Source organism: Pan troglodytes, chromosome 4 (assembly GCF_028858775.2).
Source record: "Pan troglodytes isolate AG18354 chromosome 4, NHGRI_mPanTro3-v2.0_pri, whole genome shotgun sequence".
In the NCBI taxonomy this organism is placed as follows: domain Eukaryota; kingdom Metazoa; phylum Chordata; class Mammalia; order Primates; family Hominidae; genus Pan; species Pan troglodytes.
In genome coordinates, this window is record NC_072402.2 from 120,957,800 (window position 1) to 120,974,851 (window position 17,052).

The following is a 17,052-nucleotide window of genomic DNA, read 5'->3' on the forward strand; positions in this document are numbered from 1 at the left end:
TCCGAGATTATTCCCTTTTCCTATCCTCAAGTTAAAAACAAATGTGTATATAGAAATTATGCATGACATGTGCCCAATTGTAAGGAGATACTAATTATTTGGAATCCCAGTTATAACCAAAATTAGTTATTTGACAAATATCAGGTAAAACAAAACATTTAATCCCAAACTTGTCATGCAATAAAGAGTAATCTTACAGGGTCTTTCTTCCAGTTTTCCCTGCTCTCAGGTAGCACACACACACACACACACACACACACACACACACAACACACACACACATACAAGAAATATTAATAATAATCTGTTTTATTTTTAACATCTGTAATAAGAGAATTTCAAGCTTCCATTACTTATACGCTCTTGTGAGTTTTTACCATCTTTGCCATTTGCAGTGGGTTGAATGGTGCCCTATGCCCACAAGATAATTCACAGAACTGTGAATTTGACCTTATTTTGAAAAAGGGTTCTTGCAGATGTAATTAAATTAAGGATTTTGAACTCATCTTGGATTATCCAAGTGGGTCCTAAATCCAATGACAGCGGGTCTTTAGAAGACACAGAAGAAGAGAAGGCATACCAAGGGGAAGTCCACGGATGGAGGCAGAGATTGGAGCTATGTATCCACAAGCCAAGGAATGTCTGGAGCCACCAGAAACTGAAAGGGAAGAAAAGATTATTCCCTAGACCCTTTGGAGGGAGGATTGCCTTGCTGACGCCTTGATTTCAGAACCCTGAAGCCTCCTGAACTGTGAGATAATAAATTTCTGTCATTTCGGTTATTTGTCATGACAGCCCTAGAAAACTAACACACCATTATAGTTCATAACCCAACATCTTGCAAATAAGAAATGGGTAATAGTTAAATTTTGATCAAATTCACTTTCAGGAAATTCTCTTCATCAGGATAATTTCATTTCCTCTTACTCTTATTGGTCAATAAGGCTTGCCATGTTGCTTTTGCAACACAGAATGATAACACTCTCTAATGACAACTGTTCTTAAATATGACTGCAAGTACTTGGATTTTATGGAATCTGTGTACCACTGACCTCAGGGCAAAGCTCTTTTTGCAAACTGATTTTCATTCACTTGATAACTTTTATTTTATTTTATTTTATTTTATTTTATTTTATTTTATTTTATTTTTGCGACAGTGTCTCACTCTGTTGCCCAGGCGGGAAGCGCAGTGGCAGATCTCAGCTCACTGTAACCTCTACCTCCCAGGTTCAAGTGATTTTCCTGCCTCAGCCTCCAGAGTACCTGGGATTACAGGCATGGGCCATGATGTCCAGCAAATTTTTGTATTTTTAGTAGAGATGGAGTTTCGCCATGTTGGCCAGGCTGGTCTCAAACTCCTGACCTCAAGTGATCCACCCACCTCAGCCTCCCAAAGTGCTGGGATTACAGGCGTGAGCCATGGCGGCTGGCCATTCATTACTTTTTTAATCAGTTCAGGCTGCTATAACAAAATGTCATGGACTATGTGGCTTAAACAGTGGACATTTATGTCTCACAGTTCTGGAGGCTGGAAAGTCCAAGATCAAGGTGTTGGCAGTCGGTTCCTGGTGAGAGCATGCTTTCTAAGTTGCAGATGACCACTTTCTCACCCCACCTGTAAACTGGGGCTTCAACATACAAATTTTGGGGGCACAAAACATTCAGTCCATAACACTGACGATTACTTGATTTTTAAAGTTTTACTCTTTGCAGAGCATACATGTAGCACACCGATTTTAGACATATATTTGAAAGAGTTATACATTTTAAAATAAAAAACATTTAAAAATTAGTCATAATTTTTTTCATGTAAACTATAGGAATGATAGTGTCTGTAAACTTTCCCCAAATTATCTTCCTGAAAAGGCATTTGGTCATCCGGCTTCATGATAGATAGCTTGAGCTGTAGTTCTGTTTCTTCATCTTGTCAGTTTCTTTTCTTTTTCTTTATTTCCTTTCATTCAAAACCCTTAATCCCCAATTGTAAGTTATTGGCAATGGCAGCAGCTATTAATCGCTCTGTGAGAGTTGTTGACGTTCAGGTTAAACACGAACCCAAGAATTGAGAATTTTTGCACTGAAAATTACTGTCAGCACTCTGTTGGACTCTAACCTGAAGAACTCTCATTTCAATTTGAGAGTTAAAAGCAAGTGATTTCCTAATCTACTCTAGTTGTATATGGCTACAGAAGGTACTTCTTCCTATTCTGTTGTAGCATTTGTTTATTGTTTTAACATGTGTCCAATAATACAGCATTGTGTCTTTTCCCCTCCAACAAACGATAAAAATGATCAAGTACCAGAAAAGTTTGGCAGTTAGACATTTGCATTCCAGTTTGGGCTTATTAAGGAATTATGGTTTCAACTTAAAAATTACAATATCTTAGCATTGATTATAGAATCAGAGTGTTCTCAACTGTTTGACAACCACAGAGCTCATTGTGAGCAGTCCATATAAATACAGCCCACTAATGTTAGGTACACTTAAAAAAATGCATCACTGGGATATTAAATCTTGGGATGAGGGTGCAATGTTTTGAATCATGGACATGTCCTTCTATTTTGTCCCTCTTTGTAGTCAATTCCCTTTGCCATGTAAGCTTGTAGTTTGGGTCACTAAAGAGGTGGAGTCTATTTTCCCACACCTCAAATATGGGCCAATTTTGGCTTGTTTGGCCAATAGAATGTGGTGGCAGTGACAATGTGCTGGTTTTGAGCCTAGGCCTTGAGGTTTTGCATGTTTCTGCTTGCTCTTTTGCACCTCTTTCATTGCCATGAGAACATGCCTTGGGTAGTCAGCTGGAGGAGGAGAGACACTTGGTACTGAGCCAAGTTGCCCCAGTAGCCCCAGCTGATCACCAGCCAACGCCTAAATGTATATGAGCCCAGCCAAATTCAACAGTGCTACCAAACTAATCCCCAAATGATTCCAGCTACATGAGCGATATGTAAATTGTGCTTGCCACAGAGTTTTTGTGATCCTTTGTTGCCTGGAATAACTATGGCAATAGATCATCAATACCATAGCCAACAGAGCTTGGCGTGGAGAACCAGCATGCTTGTATTCGCCATTGCCTTTTTATACGGCTCATGCAAAAGACAGTCAGTGGCTGTGAGTTGATTATGTTTACAGTTTTCATTGTTTCCTTCAGCATTTAATTAAGTTTTGGAGGCATATTTTTGGCCACCTACTGTTCTTTGTGAATGAAGCTAGATATGGATTGATACTTAAGGACAATTATCTTACTCTTATTCTTGCTGCATGCGTAGCTAGTGCCCCTTCAATACTCAAACTAACTCATCTTTCCATCTATATCATAGCTCATAAAATGATTATTAACAAAATCTCTTCTGTAGTATGTTCTCTCACTGTGTTTGTTTGTTTGTTTGTTTGTTTGTTTTTGAGACTGAATCTTGCTCCGTTGTCCAGGCTGGAGTGCAGTGGCACAATCTCGGCTCACTGCAACCTCTGCCTCCCAGGTTCAAGCAATTCTTTTGCTTCAGCCTCCTGAGTAGCTGGGATTACAGGTGGGTGCCACCATGCCTGGCTAATTTTTGGATTTTAGTGGAGACCGGATTTCGCCATGTTGACCAGGCTGGTCTCAAACTCCTGACCTCAAGTGATCCACCCGCCTTGGCCTCCCAAAGTGCTGGGATTACAGGCATGAGCCACTGTGCCTGGCCTGCTCTCACTATTGATTAGAAGAAAAAGTCATCACATTTCTCCCCAATCTGTATTACATATATGTTGAATTTGTATACTGTAGAGCAGTGGTTTTGTCCGACTGCAAGGTGAAATATCTTCACACATGTTTTGTTTACTTACTTGACAAACATTTATATAGCCGGTACCTTGTGCCAGACCCTGTCCTAAGTGCTTTACAGTATCGATTTACTTAGTCCTCTTAGCAGCTCTAGGTAGGTACTATTATTATCCCTATTTTACACATGGGGAAACTGAGGCATAGAGACATTAAGTATCTTGCCCAAGTTCATATTGCCAGCAAGTGGTAGAGTTGGGATGTGGATTTAGGCACTCTGAAGTCCACTCCACAGTCCGTGTTTTCCATCACTACACGCGATAGTAATTGCTCCTCCACACTTCATGTCGTTGTTATGACGTGAAACCCATGATACCATTTGAAAAGGGAGCTTCTCCAGTAGCTTGTTCTGCTTTCTTGCCAAACACAATATCCATCAGTAAGTATTTAGCTGGCTCTAGAGGCTTATTGGCAATGATGTGACTTGTTTTGCTGTAGAGAAGGACACTTTAAATGACAGCTCTGCACTTTTGGTCTCACCTATGCCTTGGCAGCACAATTTGTAAACTTTTTACTGGAAAGTATTATTTTGCACTTGTTTCAGAAAAACTCTGTTGGTTTATCAGGAAGGTTGTTATGCTGTGTTTAAAAATAAGGGGAAAGCTTGAGTTACTTCATGACCCTATATGACAAAGTTTCATAACAGAAAATGCACTGGAGACAAGGGGTGAATGCATGAATAATCTTATAAAATCTATTGGATTTACTTGTCCCAGTCTGTCTGTCTGTCTGTCTATCATCTATCTATCTATCTATCTATCTATCTATCTATCTATCTACCTATCTCTCATCTATCTAAATATATATAGAGAGAGGTAAAATATTTATACTTGAGTTTTGGTGATCATTTGCATTTACATTACCCTGAGTGGTATGTTTTTACTACTATTTTATTACTTTTTTGCGTTTCAGTATACTCCCTTGGGGTGTGTGTGTGTGTGTGTGTGTGTGTGTGTGTGTGTGTGTTTGAATTGGGAATAAAATAACACAAAATTGAGAGGCAGCAGAGAGTTAAAGTTTATGGATTTAAGCCAGATTGCCTGGAGTCAAATTCCAAATTCAGCAGTTGATCTCTCCCTGACACAGTTTTCTCATCTATAAAATGGAGATAATAATAATAATAATACCTACCTAATGAGAGGTAGGTATTGATTTTGAAAATTAAATGTATTCACTTGAAACAAGTATATCTGGTGTATATGTATGTGGCATATAGTAAGTGCTTTGTAAATACTTGCCATCTAACAAATGAAACATGTATGGATAACAAAAATGAAAATGTAACAGTTGTAAATAATAATACGTAAATATAATGAAGAACTGTACCCTGTTGACTGAAAGTTAGCCGTGACAAAATGACAACATGGAATCCTAATAGTGTTTGTATAACTTTTAGGAACATAATAGTTATTGAGGACAGAATGAGATTTTTTTTTTTTTGAGATGGAGTCTCGCTCTGTTGCCCAGGCTGGAGTGCAGTGGTGCAATCTCAGCTCACTGCAACCTCCGCCTCCCAGGTTCAAGTGATTTTGCTGCCCCAGCCTCCCAAGTAGCTGGAATTACAGATGCATGCCACCACATCTGGCTATTTTTTGTATTTTTAGTAGAGATGTGGTTTCGCCATGTTGGCCAGGCTGGTCTTGAACTCCTGACCTCAGGTGATCCGCCTGCCTTGGCCTCCCAGAGTGCTGGGATCATAGGCCTGAGCCACCACGCCTGGCCAGAATGAGATTTTTAAAAAACCTATAACTAACCTTACATTGCAAATTTGTGACCTGTATATAAACAAAATTGCCTCTTACCTTTTCCTCTACTACTGGCAGACCACATTCAGTTTACTGTTGCTGCATAACCAATTCCCCTAAATTTTAGCAGCTTAAAACAATCTTTATATTTTGCCTACAATCTTGTGGATAAGGAATTTGAGAAGGGTTCTGCTGGGCAGTTCTTGTTTGGAATCGTCAAGCAATGGCAACCAGCATTTGGATGGTGCTGGATCATCTGAAGGTTTGACTGGGCTGGATGTCCAAGATATTCTAGTGTGGCTTGCAGTTGATGCTGGATATCAGCTGGGAGATTAGCTGGGACTACTGAACAAAGTGCTTAGACATGGCCTTGCTAGCGTGGCAGTCTTAGGGGAGTTTGACATGTCACATAGTGGCTGGCTCCCCCAGGGTAAGGATCCCAGGAGGACCAGCCTTGGAAGTCACATAACATCACTTCTGCCATATTCTATTGGTTGAAGCCTGCCCAGATTCAAGGGAGGGACCATTGACCCCACCTCTTAGTGGGAGAAATGTCAAAGAATTCTGGGGCCATGTTTTTAAATTGTCACAGAACACTTAATAGAATTCCAGTAACTACTACAGATCTGTAGAAACATTCCTCTGGGATGTGTATATCTAGGCTATTCAATTCTAGTTTCTTTAAATTTGTCGTAAAGGTCTAATGTTTTACCATGTGAGCCATTCACAGAGGTTTATTCTGAGTCTTTTATAATAGAAATATCCCAGGGCCAGGGCAAGGAAAACTCAGAAATCAGGTAAAACTTCGAAAGAGTGAGGAGAATCCAGTGAAATTTATTGAAAGCCATCGGTAGTAAAAAGTTCATCTCCTTGATGCTTGGAAGTCTCACTAGTCCTGCAACCACAAGTCATTTAAACAGCTCCCCTTAGGGACTGCCTCAGACCAACTCAGCCTTTCCTTAGACTTGGGAAATGAATCGCTGTTTCTTGGGCCTGTTACTTCTCCAAGTAAATCTTGTACATAACTCTGGAAAAAAAAATACCTCTTCATACCATATTCTGTTTTAGTTCTCCTGCACGCACTGCCCATTCCTCAGTTTCCCTGACTTTGAGTCTTCAAGTACCTCTTGACTGGACCCCCCTTTCTTAGGAGCAGTAAGAGATCTGATCCATTGAGTCCTCAATATGAGGGCACCGCCTACATAGAACAGGCCAAAGCAAGTGCTCTAATATAAATTGTTCTTCAATGAATCCACGTGGAAATAGGCCAATATCCACAGCTGGATGAGATCTGTTTTCAGGTTTGGAAATAGTTTGCTTTCTAAAAGTTGACATTGTCCATGGGACAAATATATTTGATATCTCCCATTGCTACTGACTGGGGGCAACTTTGATGAATATGCGTTGGACCAAATAAAAAAAGAGGGCCACTAGTACCCCCAGATGAAGCAAATAAGCTGGATTCGTTGTGGAAATTCTTTGAGTCTCACAAAGTCAGGTTAGAAGAACCATGAATAGATTTGGCTCATCTTTTAAAACACCATCTCCTACAGTTAAGAGCATCCTCCTGCATCCTGCTCTTCTTCCTACTTTCCAGCTTCCTTTTCCATGTAAGATGGCTTTCCTGGAATGCCTTGTTTTCATGTGTGCCCTGAGCACCAGCCTGCTAAGGCAACACTGCTCTTCGGCAGGCTGCGTCTTCATGAACATGGCAGCCACGAGGCAAGACCTGGATCCCAGCCTGCTCTCCTGCTTTGGACAGGAGAAGCCTTAAGGAGTTAGAATTCACCTAAGCTCACCGGTACCCAGAGTTCTGTAGCTGTCATTCTGCAGCATTTCCTTGCAGCCCTTTTCCTCTGGGTCAGGTTTTGAAAGTACTCAAACTCCACAGGCCTGTGTTTTGGATGTGAATTTGAGTCTTACTGCTTTGTGGTCTTCTGGCCAATCATGAAGCCCCTTTGATTAAAAACAAAGGAGTCAAGAAGAGGCTAAGGTTTTCTTGACATCAACAAGCTCTTCAAAGCAACATTTCAAAAAGTGCTAATGACTCAGACCAGATGGAGTCTATTTCCATGAAAAAGCTGAGTGTCTAAAGAAGCAGGAAGTAAAGCTCATGCAGACCACTGTCTTTTGGTTTTCCGAACTCCAGCCTCACTCCAAACACCACCAAGCTGCATCCTGCCTTCTCTCTTCTGTCTGCTTGAACTGCCATTGCCCTTCAGCTTTTCAAAGAAACCGGACTTAGCCCATATGGAAAATAACCTCAGACTTCAAACCTGGACTGGGATTCTTAGACTTCTTTGGTTACCAAAATGCTTTCAGTTCAAAGTAATCTCTTATTTAACTTTGATTTTTTTTAGTTGTGGAAAATATGCATAACATAAAACTTACCACTTTAACCATTTTTAAGTGCACAGTTCAGTGGTATTAAATACATTCACATTGTTGTTCAACCATCACCACCATCCATCTTTAGAGCTATTTTGTCTTCTCCAACTACAAGTCTGTACCCATTAAACAGTAACTCACCATTCCCCCTCCTGCTAACCCTTGGCATCCACCATTCTACTTTCTGTCTCTATGATTTTACTGTTCTCAGTGCCTCATTAAATGCAGTCATCCAATATTTTTCCATTTGTGACTGGCTTATTTCACTTAGTGTAATGTCTTCAGATTTCATCCATGTTGTAGCATGTGTGAGAATTTCCTTTCTCTTTGGCTTATAATATTCCACTCTATGTATGCACTATATTTTGTTTCTCTATTCATCCATCAGTGCAAAGGTGTGTCTGCCTCCTGGGTTCAAGTGATTCTCCTGCCTCAGCCTCCCCAGTAGCTGGGATTACAGGTGCCCACCACCACAGCGACTAATTTTTTGTATTTTTAGTAGAGATTCAAGCTTGCCATGTTGGCCAGGCTGGTCTTGAACTCCTGACCTCAGGTGATCCGCCCACCTTGGCCTCCCAAAGTGCTGGGATCACAGGCATGAGCCACCGCGCTCAGCCCAGTTCTTTCTGTATAAAAGAATTATACTATGTTGTCTGAGCAAATGAGTAACACAGCTCTGAAAATGCTAGTGGGCTGATGTAGGAGGGAGCGTAATGAACAAGCCATTGTGTACGTGATGAGTGTGAGAAAGCGGGAAAAATGGGTGTCTTTGAGGTATATAACAGCCTGGAGTTTAAGGAAACTTTCTCGACCAAATGAAGTCCATTCTGAAAGCTCAAGGATCAACAGGAGTTAGTTTGGTGAAGAGTTGGAGGAATGAGTTTCATGCAAGGGAACAGTGTATATTGAGTCTTCTCTGGTCCTCTGAATATGCTTTGACAATATTAAGAGCCACATAGAATTAAAATTGTATGTTTCCTTATACGTCTCCCTCCTTAGATTTGAAGTTTCTTAAGGACAGGATTGTGTGGTATTCACCTTTGTATCTTCAGGGGCTAGCACTGAAGTGCTTGCCCAGAGTGAGAGTTCGGAAAATGCTTATTTTATCAGACCAACAAACACTGAGCATTCATCTTTGGTTTCTGACAGCTTCTAAGCCAGACATCACCATCAAATGAAACTTTTTTTTTATGTAGAGTCTCTGATTTTCTCTTCCTAGCTACCCTGTGAGATAGGCATTGTGATCTAGTTTAGAGATTTTTTAAAAAGCCAAGGTTCATAGTTCAAGGTTACACAGCTAGTAAGTGGAAAAGTCAGGATTGAACCCAGGTCTAATTGACATAAAAAGTTATGATCTTGTCATTATTTTATGCTGCTTAATTTTGCATATTCACAGATAATTCATAATCAGGAGTGGGGAAATTAGCTTTCATTGAGGGCCTAGATATTGTCCCAGGGGCTTATGTTATAATAGCTTACTTTGAGCACTTACCAGATTGTTTTAAGCACTTTGCATGTTTTTTCTCATTGAATTCTCGTAACAACCCTATAAGGTGGGGACTATAATTATTTCTCCTTTACAGATGAGAAAAACTAAGGCACAAAGAGCCAGGGTCTGACGGAGGCAGACAGACTAGTGAGACCGCATCACAGCATGCTGGGCTGCTGCCCTGAGCCCCTCGGAACCTCTGGGAGGCAATTAGTATTACCTCTATCTTAAAGAGGAGGGAACTGGGTCAGAGGAGTGATATTTACTGTCTTTGCTCTTGGTTTTAAATCCTTTGTATTATTTGGAAAGAACTCTTCTTTCTTCTGTTAGGCCCTCAATTGCCTCCACATAATCAGAAAAATCACTTTCAGTGGGGCAGAATCTAAGAAATTCTTTCTCCCAAGCAGAAGTTGAGGCATTTAAACCCCCAGTCCTTCTCTGAGGTTTTGACTATTTGATGTTCTTTCTGCCTTGGGAGGGTTGATTAAGAGCCCTACAAAGAGAGAAGCTTTAGACCTTCTGAGCTCTGAAAGGGTTCCTTGACCCCGGGCACCCCAGCAGCTGGGTCAGACATGGTGATCATGATTTATAGATCAATAAACAGATCCTTTCCAAACCACTTTACCCCTCCTTGCTAGGGAGTGGGCAATCAACTTTCTTAGTGTAAAACCTACTTTTCATAAAATATTTTTGTTTGTTATTGAGGAAAGCCTCAGCATTTGGGGTAGGGGCGAGGGTAGTGAGAGTGACAGCCAGGAATAACATGCAGAAATTAAACAACAAAGGGAGACTTAAAATACTTAAGGGCACAAACACCTAAAACATTCTGATTTAGAAGGTTGTACCCAGTCAAATGCTATCTATTCATGTCTGTTTTTTTCCCCTACAAACTGCATTTGCAGACGGTGACTGTTGGCTCATGTATTCCCCTAAGGAGAAAAAATTACACATGGTGGGAAATGAGATTCTCCTCCCCTTCCTCCTTCCTCCCCACCCCCGCCCACCCCTACACCCTCAAAACACCCAAACATTTTTTGAGCTACATGATGCAATATGATTTTTTTTTCTGCATAGAGGAGCAGCAATTTTTTTTTTCTCAACTAATTTTTATTCCAAGACCTCACAAAGCGTGAGGAGAATAACTTCCTGAGTAGAGAAAGCATTCGAGTGTCTGCATCTAAAGATACACAAATCCCAGAATTTAATGGGAGTAGGGTGGAGACTAGAGGGAATGAAAACAGAAGAAAGTCATTCCTGCTACAGGGATATTAAAAACCAACACCCTCACTCGTTTGCCTTCACTTTCTCTCTTTCTTTGTCTTTCTGTTTCTTTCTTTCTCTTTCTGTTTTTCATCGTTCCCTATGTCTATAAAGAACCCTATAGACTTTAAATAAATTCAACTTTTTTCAGCTTGAAAAAATACTATGGCACTTTTTCCTTTTTCTTTTAAAGAGCCAAGTCACTGATTATTGGGATATCAAAGGTTCTTAGGAGATGTTATTCCAATAAGTTCTACTCTGACCTATTGGGTTGTTAAATTATAAATTCTATTAAGGCATATTTTTCTCCAGTTTCAACTCCAGCAAGTTTTCCTTGTATAAAATACTCAGATTACACACAAGTGAGCACTAAAGTGGAGACGGCGGGAGGAGGATAGATAAGCGTTAGGCGTCACATCTAGAAAATTCCTGTAGCCACAAACGTAGGGGCACACAATTAGCAGCCCTCTCAGGAAGGTTATACATCATGTCCAGGACTTTACATTAAAATGACTTTTTACTTGAGTCATTTGTTAGTCCATTACCAGTTCACAGATCAGATTGCATTTCATCTTGTATTAAATCAAGGTAATCTGGCATGTAAAAATAGCTCCCTCAATTCACTTCCAGCTCTCAGCAAGACTGGAGATTCCCGCAGCATTTTGCCTCACACTCCTCCACAAGGTCTGCAGAATCACGACCTTTTGCTGAAAGTATTCATCATTGATTGAATATCAGATTCTCCCACAGAAACATGCAATTGACAGATGAAGGCCTAATCATGTGCTAAATGCTGGTTTTTCTCTTTAGGGTTCAACTCCTTCTCCTCCAACTACAGTCCTAAGAGGACCCGAGACTGTGTGATCCCTGTTGCTAATCCTGCAATCATTACAGGCAGAAAAAGCAGAAGAGAGACCCAGAACTAATTACAAAGGAGCAGAGGAAACCTGCATAAAGAAGCTACATTTGTAGACTTTGAGGCCAACTGGATCCTCCTTATATGATGACTAGCTCCATTTCCAAGCAGTGTGTCCTTTTATGGGGGAGTGGGGCTATGACCGAGTGCTGGGTAATGACCAAGACTTCACTGGGAGGAAAACTGAGCCTCCATATAATTCCCTCTATTTATTGCATGAAGGTACTTTTAGGTTATTGTGCCACTATGATGCAAATGTCTAGTTTTAGAGTGAAATCCTGCCCACCACAGGCCCAAACCACATGTGTCACATCCATTATGTCCCTAATGCTCTTCCCTGTTACCCCTGTGTTTCTAAATGCTTAATGCTCCTATGAGTAAATGATTTCTTTCCACTACTACTTAAAGTGCCAGAAGGCAAGAGGAATTTAAACAGACCTAAGATCAACATTGTGAGTTTACTTGGCCTCCCCGTCTAGCAACACTGCCATAAATTTCTTCGGCTTCTTAGTTGGGAATTTAAAAGGCCTATAGTCTTGGCAAGGTTTATATAACAATGTTTCTTCTATATGGATTATAAACTTGCAAAATCCTAAGCAGTGGTGGGTATCATATTTGGTCAGTGGGTCAACCTGAGAAGCCAACAGAAAAACTCAACACCATGTCCAGCCAAAGACTTTTTCTGGATTTGGCCTGGTGGGTGGAAACAGCTTGATCAGCTCCATCTCTGACAAGGTCAGAAGCCTGGGTCTTGGGGAGTGTTATGGGCTTTTAAAAAGTTTTCCTTTGGGGCTTTGCTATATTAGAGTCCAGTCTTTTGTGGCCCTTGCAGAGCCAAGGACCCTAAGCAATGTTATAGCTGGCAGAGCCTTCATGGAATCTCCGTTGGGACATTACTAGCTCCAGTTTCATGACGCTGTCTCAGACAGCCACTCCTCAGAGTGCAGGAAAGCTCAGAGAGTAGGAATCAGCACTGGTTTCTGCTGAGTTTGGCCCTGGGAGGCCTGGGGTTCATCAGCCAGGCAAGCGTGCTTGATTCCATCAAAGCAGCCTTTGTGATAAGAAGGTGCCCCTCCTTTCCTGCCTGCACATTTTCCTCTTCAGGATGACCTGCTGCTGAAGTTATTACCTATGCCTCTTTTCCCAGGTGCATGGTAGTTGGCATGGACACTCTTGCACAGGACTAGTAGGTAGATCTTTTAAGTGACTTGGCTTCAAGGGGATTCCAAATGTCCCTCACTAAAGACAAAGAACATTTCTTTAATGAGAGCTGGTGTCCCCTGTATGAAGCTCTCCCCTCAAAACAAGTGTCAAGCTTTCTGTCTCTTATGGGATGACTCAGCAGAACAAGGAGGCTTAACATTGAACATGACTCATTATGTGCAGAGAGCTATGTGTTAGGAACTAAAGGCCGAAAGTGGTGTGAAAACTGGCCAGCCATTGGTTGGCTCCAATCTCCAAGAATCAGAGTGATGTATGCACAGACCTATCTTTCCCTGCTGCCAGGAAAAGCGCACAACTATGGGACTTTGCTCTGACTTTGGAGAGACATTTGAGTTTTACTCTCTGCAAGACAAATTGTGAAGATTGTTCTCATAGCTCTAATTCATCTTCCAGGATGGGCTGAAAATGAAGTTTCCAACCATCAAGACTGATCAGCAAGAAAAAGAAGTCTACAAGGTTCCTGGGTTGATGGGAACAAAGAGGTCAAGTTTTCATTTTACCAAGGCTTTTCTTATTATTAGAAGGAAACTAAAGTATAAAGATATGAAAATAATAAAGAAGACCAATTAGAAGACAACAGTTTATAGTATTTAGCCAATAAGATGTGTCAGGGAGAAATAACAGACATTTAAGTAATGCACAGTCACACAGATGTTTCTGATTTGTTCTCTTATAATTCAAGGCCCAGACAGTATTCAATTAAATCCAAAGGCTTCCACTGAAAATCGATTCAAGGATATACTCTTTAAGTCTATGAATCATTAACCTATAATACTCATTGCCTGGGAGTAGTATTTAGGTCCAAGATAAGAAGAAAAACATTAATGATTGGAAGTACAGGTTAGGTCAACAATTTTTCAACTTTTTAAAATAAGTGGAACTTTTAAAAAATGAAGAATGAAATCACGGTATGTGAAACAGATAAAAGTGGAAATGTATTTGGGGGGGAACTACTAACCTCCTCTTTTCCACTTGAAGCACTTTTGGCTTCATAAAACAGTGATGAAATGTGTGTTATAGGTAATTATTTTAAAAACTAGTCACTGTGGAAGCATTAGACCAGGTATTTTCAATAATCCTTTTCCCAAGGAGCCATAGCTGATGAACGTTATAGCCTCAGCATTTCCAGAGATGAAGTTTCTAGGCTTGATTTGCCGTGAATGATGATGTTAGAAACATCATGCTACTGGCTCCTATCACTTTCCAATCGCCTTGTAACATGGCAGTTACTTTATGTACCAACATCCCAAAGGTGTGATTGAATGTGGATTATCAATTCACACAGGGTCTCTCTGGTGCTGGGATACCTGTTATAATCACTCTCTAATTCCTAGATTTGCTGGTGTTTAGAAATCTGAAAGGTATCAGAAAAACAGATTTTATCACAATTTTTGGCTATTGAAAATGTCAGTAACATATTTTTTTAATCACTGCACCTGTAGAATTATTCTCACAAAAAATTCATTTGGGTCTCCAGAAACTGTTAGCAAAAGCTAAAGAGGGCATTTATTTTCTGACTTCCTTCTTACCCCTTCCTGAGGATTGAATATCTATCTTAATAATTTGGGATGTGCTTATAAATGAATTGATATTCAAATCAGATACCTCTGCCCCATGTCAGGCTTTGGTTGCGCAAGTAATGGGTGACTCACCTTACCTTCTGTTCCACATGTGAAGCCAACACCTCTTGAAGCCAAATTTCTATAGCTTTTGAAAATACAGTATTACTCTTGGTATTGGGTTAACTGTAAATGAAATAAACAGGTTAGCAAAAAAGGTACAAATCTTATCTAAACCTCTGTACATCAAGTATGGATATTCACTTCTAAATCAATTCAGAATCAAATTGATTTTTGGTGTCAATGCCCAAAGGTAGGTAAATATAGATGAGATGGCTCTACCTTAGAGAGTTGAATGATTCCTCCATATTTAAAACTCTGTTCAACTTAGTGAGAAGAGATTATTAAGATATGTAATGAAGTCCTATTTTGTATGGAGATTTGATTCCAATGTCAGTATTTAAGGCAAAAAATGTACGTAGTCCAATCATCCTTGACAAACCCTTATAATGCATATAAAGTATAGTCATATGTATGTATAAAAGTTTAATTATATAGTAAAACACAGTATGTAATAAAGATTACATATGCAATTAATAATTGTAATATTTTTAAATGCACAAAAGCCAAGTAGACTCTGTCTGATTTTATGCGGCTGAGCTGTTTTAAGTTAAATGTATGCATGTACGGCCTCTTCTCGCAGACATGTGTCTGTGTGGGCCACACAGGCGCTGGGGCCAAGGCTAAATAATTCCTCTGTATTCACATGCCTTCACTCCCAGAGTTTGTTTATCTGTCATCCAGTTCTGTTTTTATGGTCCCATTTCTTTGCAGTATCTTGTAGTTTCTTGGCCTCTGATTTACTTTCCTTGAGATGATACTTAAGAGGATTGACATTTTAAAATTTAGATGAGTTGTCATCTATTCAATACACTCTTCTGGTATGAAGAACTAGTTTTATAATGAGTCAGAAATCAGCCTTGTAAAATAAAGGGGAACACACTGGGCCAAATGCAAATAGGCTAATACCAATTTCTAATTGTTTCCTTCCCAACATTTTGGTTGAAGATGGGGTGAGGTGTGTCTTCCCTTCCACACTTACTGGATTTACATGTGACTAAAATCATAGTGCTAAAAGATACACTAGCAACTGTTACACTAATATTTCAGTTAAGAAGAATTACAGTAGAACTCCTTTATCCGAGGTTTTGCTTTCCAAGGCCTCAGTTACCTCTGGTCAACCAGTCTAAAAAAAAATAAATGAAATATTCCATAAATAAACAATTCACAAGTTTTTAGTTGTTTTCCAGGGGTGTGGTGACAAAAGGAATTCTGTGGGGGTTGGTCATCTCTCAGTACCCATGATGGAAAACAGGCCCATTTCTCTACATCTGATTACTAGCCCCCTTCCTGGGCAAGGCATCTACCCCCATCTCAGGGCCACCCATGGCTGTCTCAGCAATCTCTTCCCCTTGCCAGCTCTAAGGATCGCTATTGTGGGTGGAGGTGAGAAATGGAACTCCAGAGAGACTGATTCAGTTTGATTCTCACCACTTCTCTGTCATACTCCAGGATAAGGGGCTTTTGGATTTAAAAATGCATAATGTGTCCCTTTGTTCACCCATCCCCTCAGAAATTGGCCTTCAGTGGAGGCCATATGTCCAACAGTCCTAATGGGAGAGTCTCACAGAGTCGCAAGGCTTAAAAAACTGCAAAAGAAAAAACCCCACATAACTAATATATCAAATTATTATCCCACCACACTAAGAAGTATGTAGAGATTTGATACATGACTATTAAATAGAAAACATATACGATCATATAACTGTAGCTCCCTTCTCTAAAAGCCAAAGACAAATGGTCCATCAAAAAGTCTATAAAGTTACAGCTGAAACAGTCCTGCAAATCATATGTGCCCAAGGAACCATTAAAACATGCATCATTTTAAAGAGAAGTAGAACTGGAACCCTCCAAAGTGAAATTCACATTTGGTGAAACCTCAATGTTATAAGTTGAAAAGCGGGTAACTTCATATGTTTAAACTTCAGTGGTAATCATTTTTGCAATAGCCTGGTTTAGAAATTGTTAGTGTCTTGTTAACCTTACAGTGGACTTTTAATGTTGTTTTTCCCAACACTTAGAGGTGAAATTTATAATATATAGATCACTAAATAAAAATGCAGAATGTCATCTTTGAAGCATACTGATTGATGCAAAATTGACTTAAATAAATGCAGTTTGTGGCTATCTTCCAGCAAGTGCTTTCGATGCTAAAGAGTTCCATACAATAGATTTCCATTTTCAAAATCACATCAATTTTTACTTAGAGCATTTCTGAAAACAGGTGCCGCCACTTCCAATCAGCTGCCTGGCTATAATTTAAGATTCTCTTTCCATTAAGTTTCCATTACGTTGTAGAAACTTGACCAATGTATGGCAAGATCTCATTGCTTTGGTGTCTTGATCTGGAAATCACTGTTTCCAGTGCTGCCAAGGATTGTGCCATCAGTTGCTGTGGGATGAAGAAAAAAAAAATTACCCAGAACTTTTCTTGGAGTTTGGAGTCACATCATTTGGAAGAGGGAAATGGGTCTTGGGCCAAGCTCTCTTCCATGACTACATGTTTGGAACAGGAAGCTTCTCTGTGACT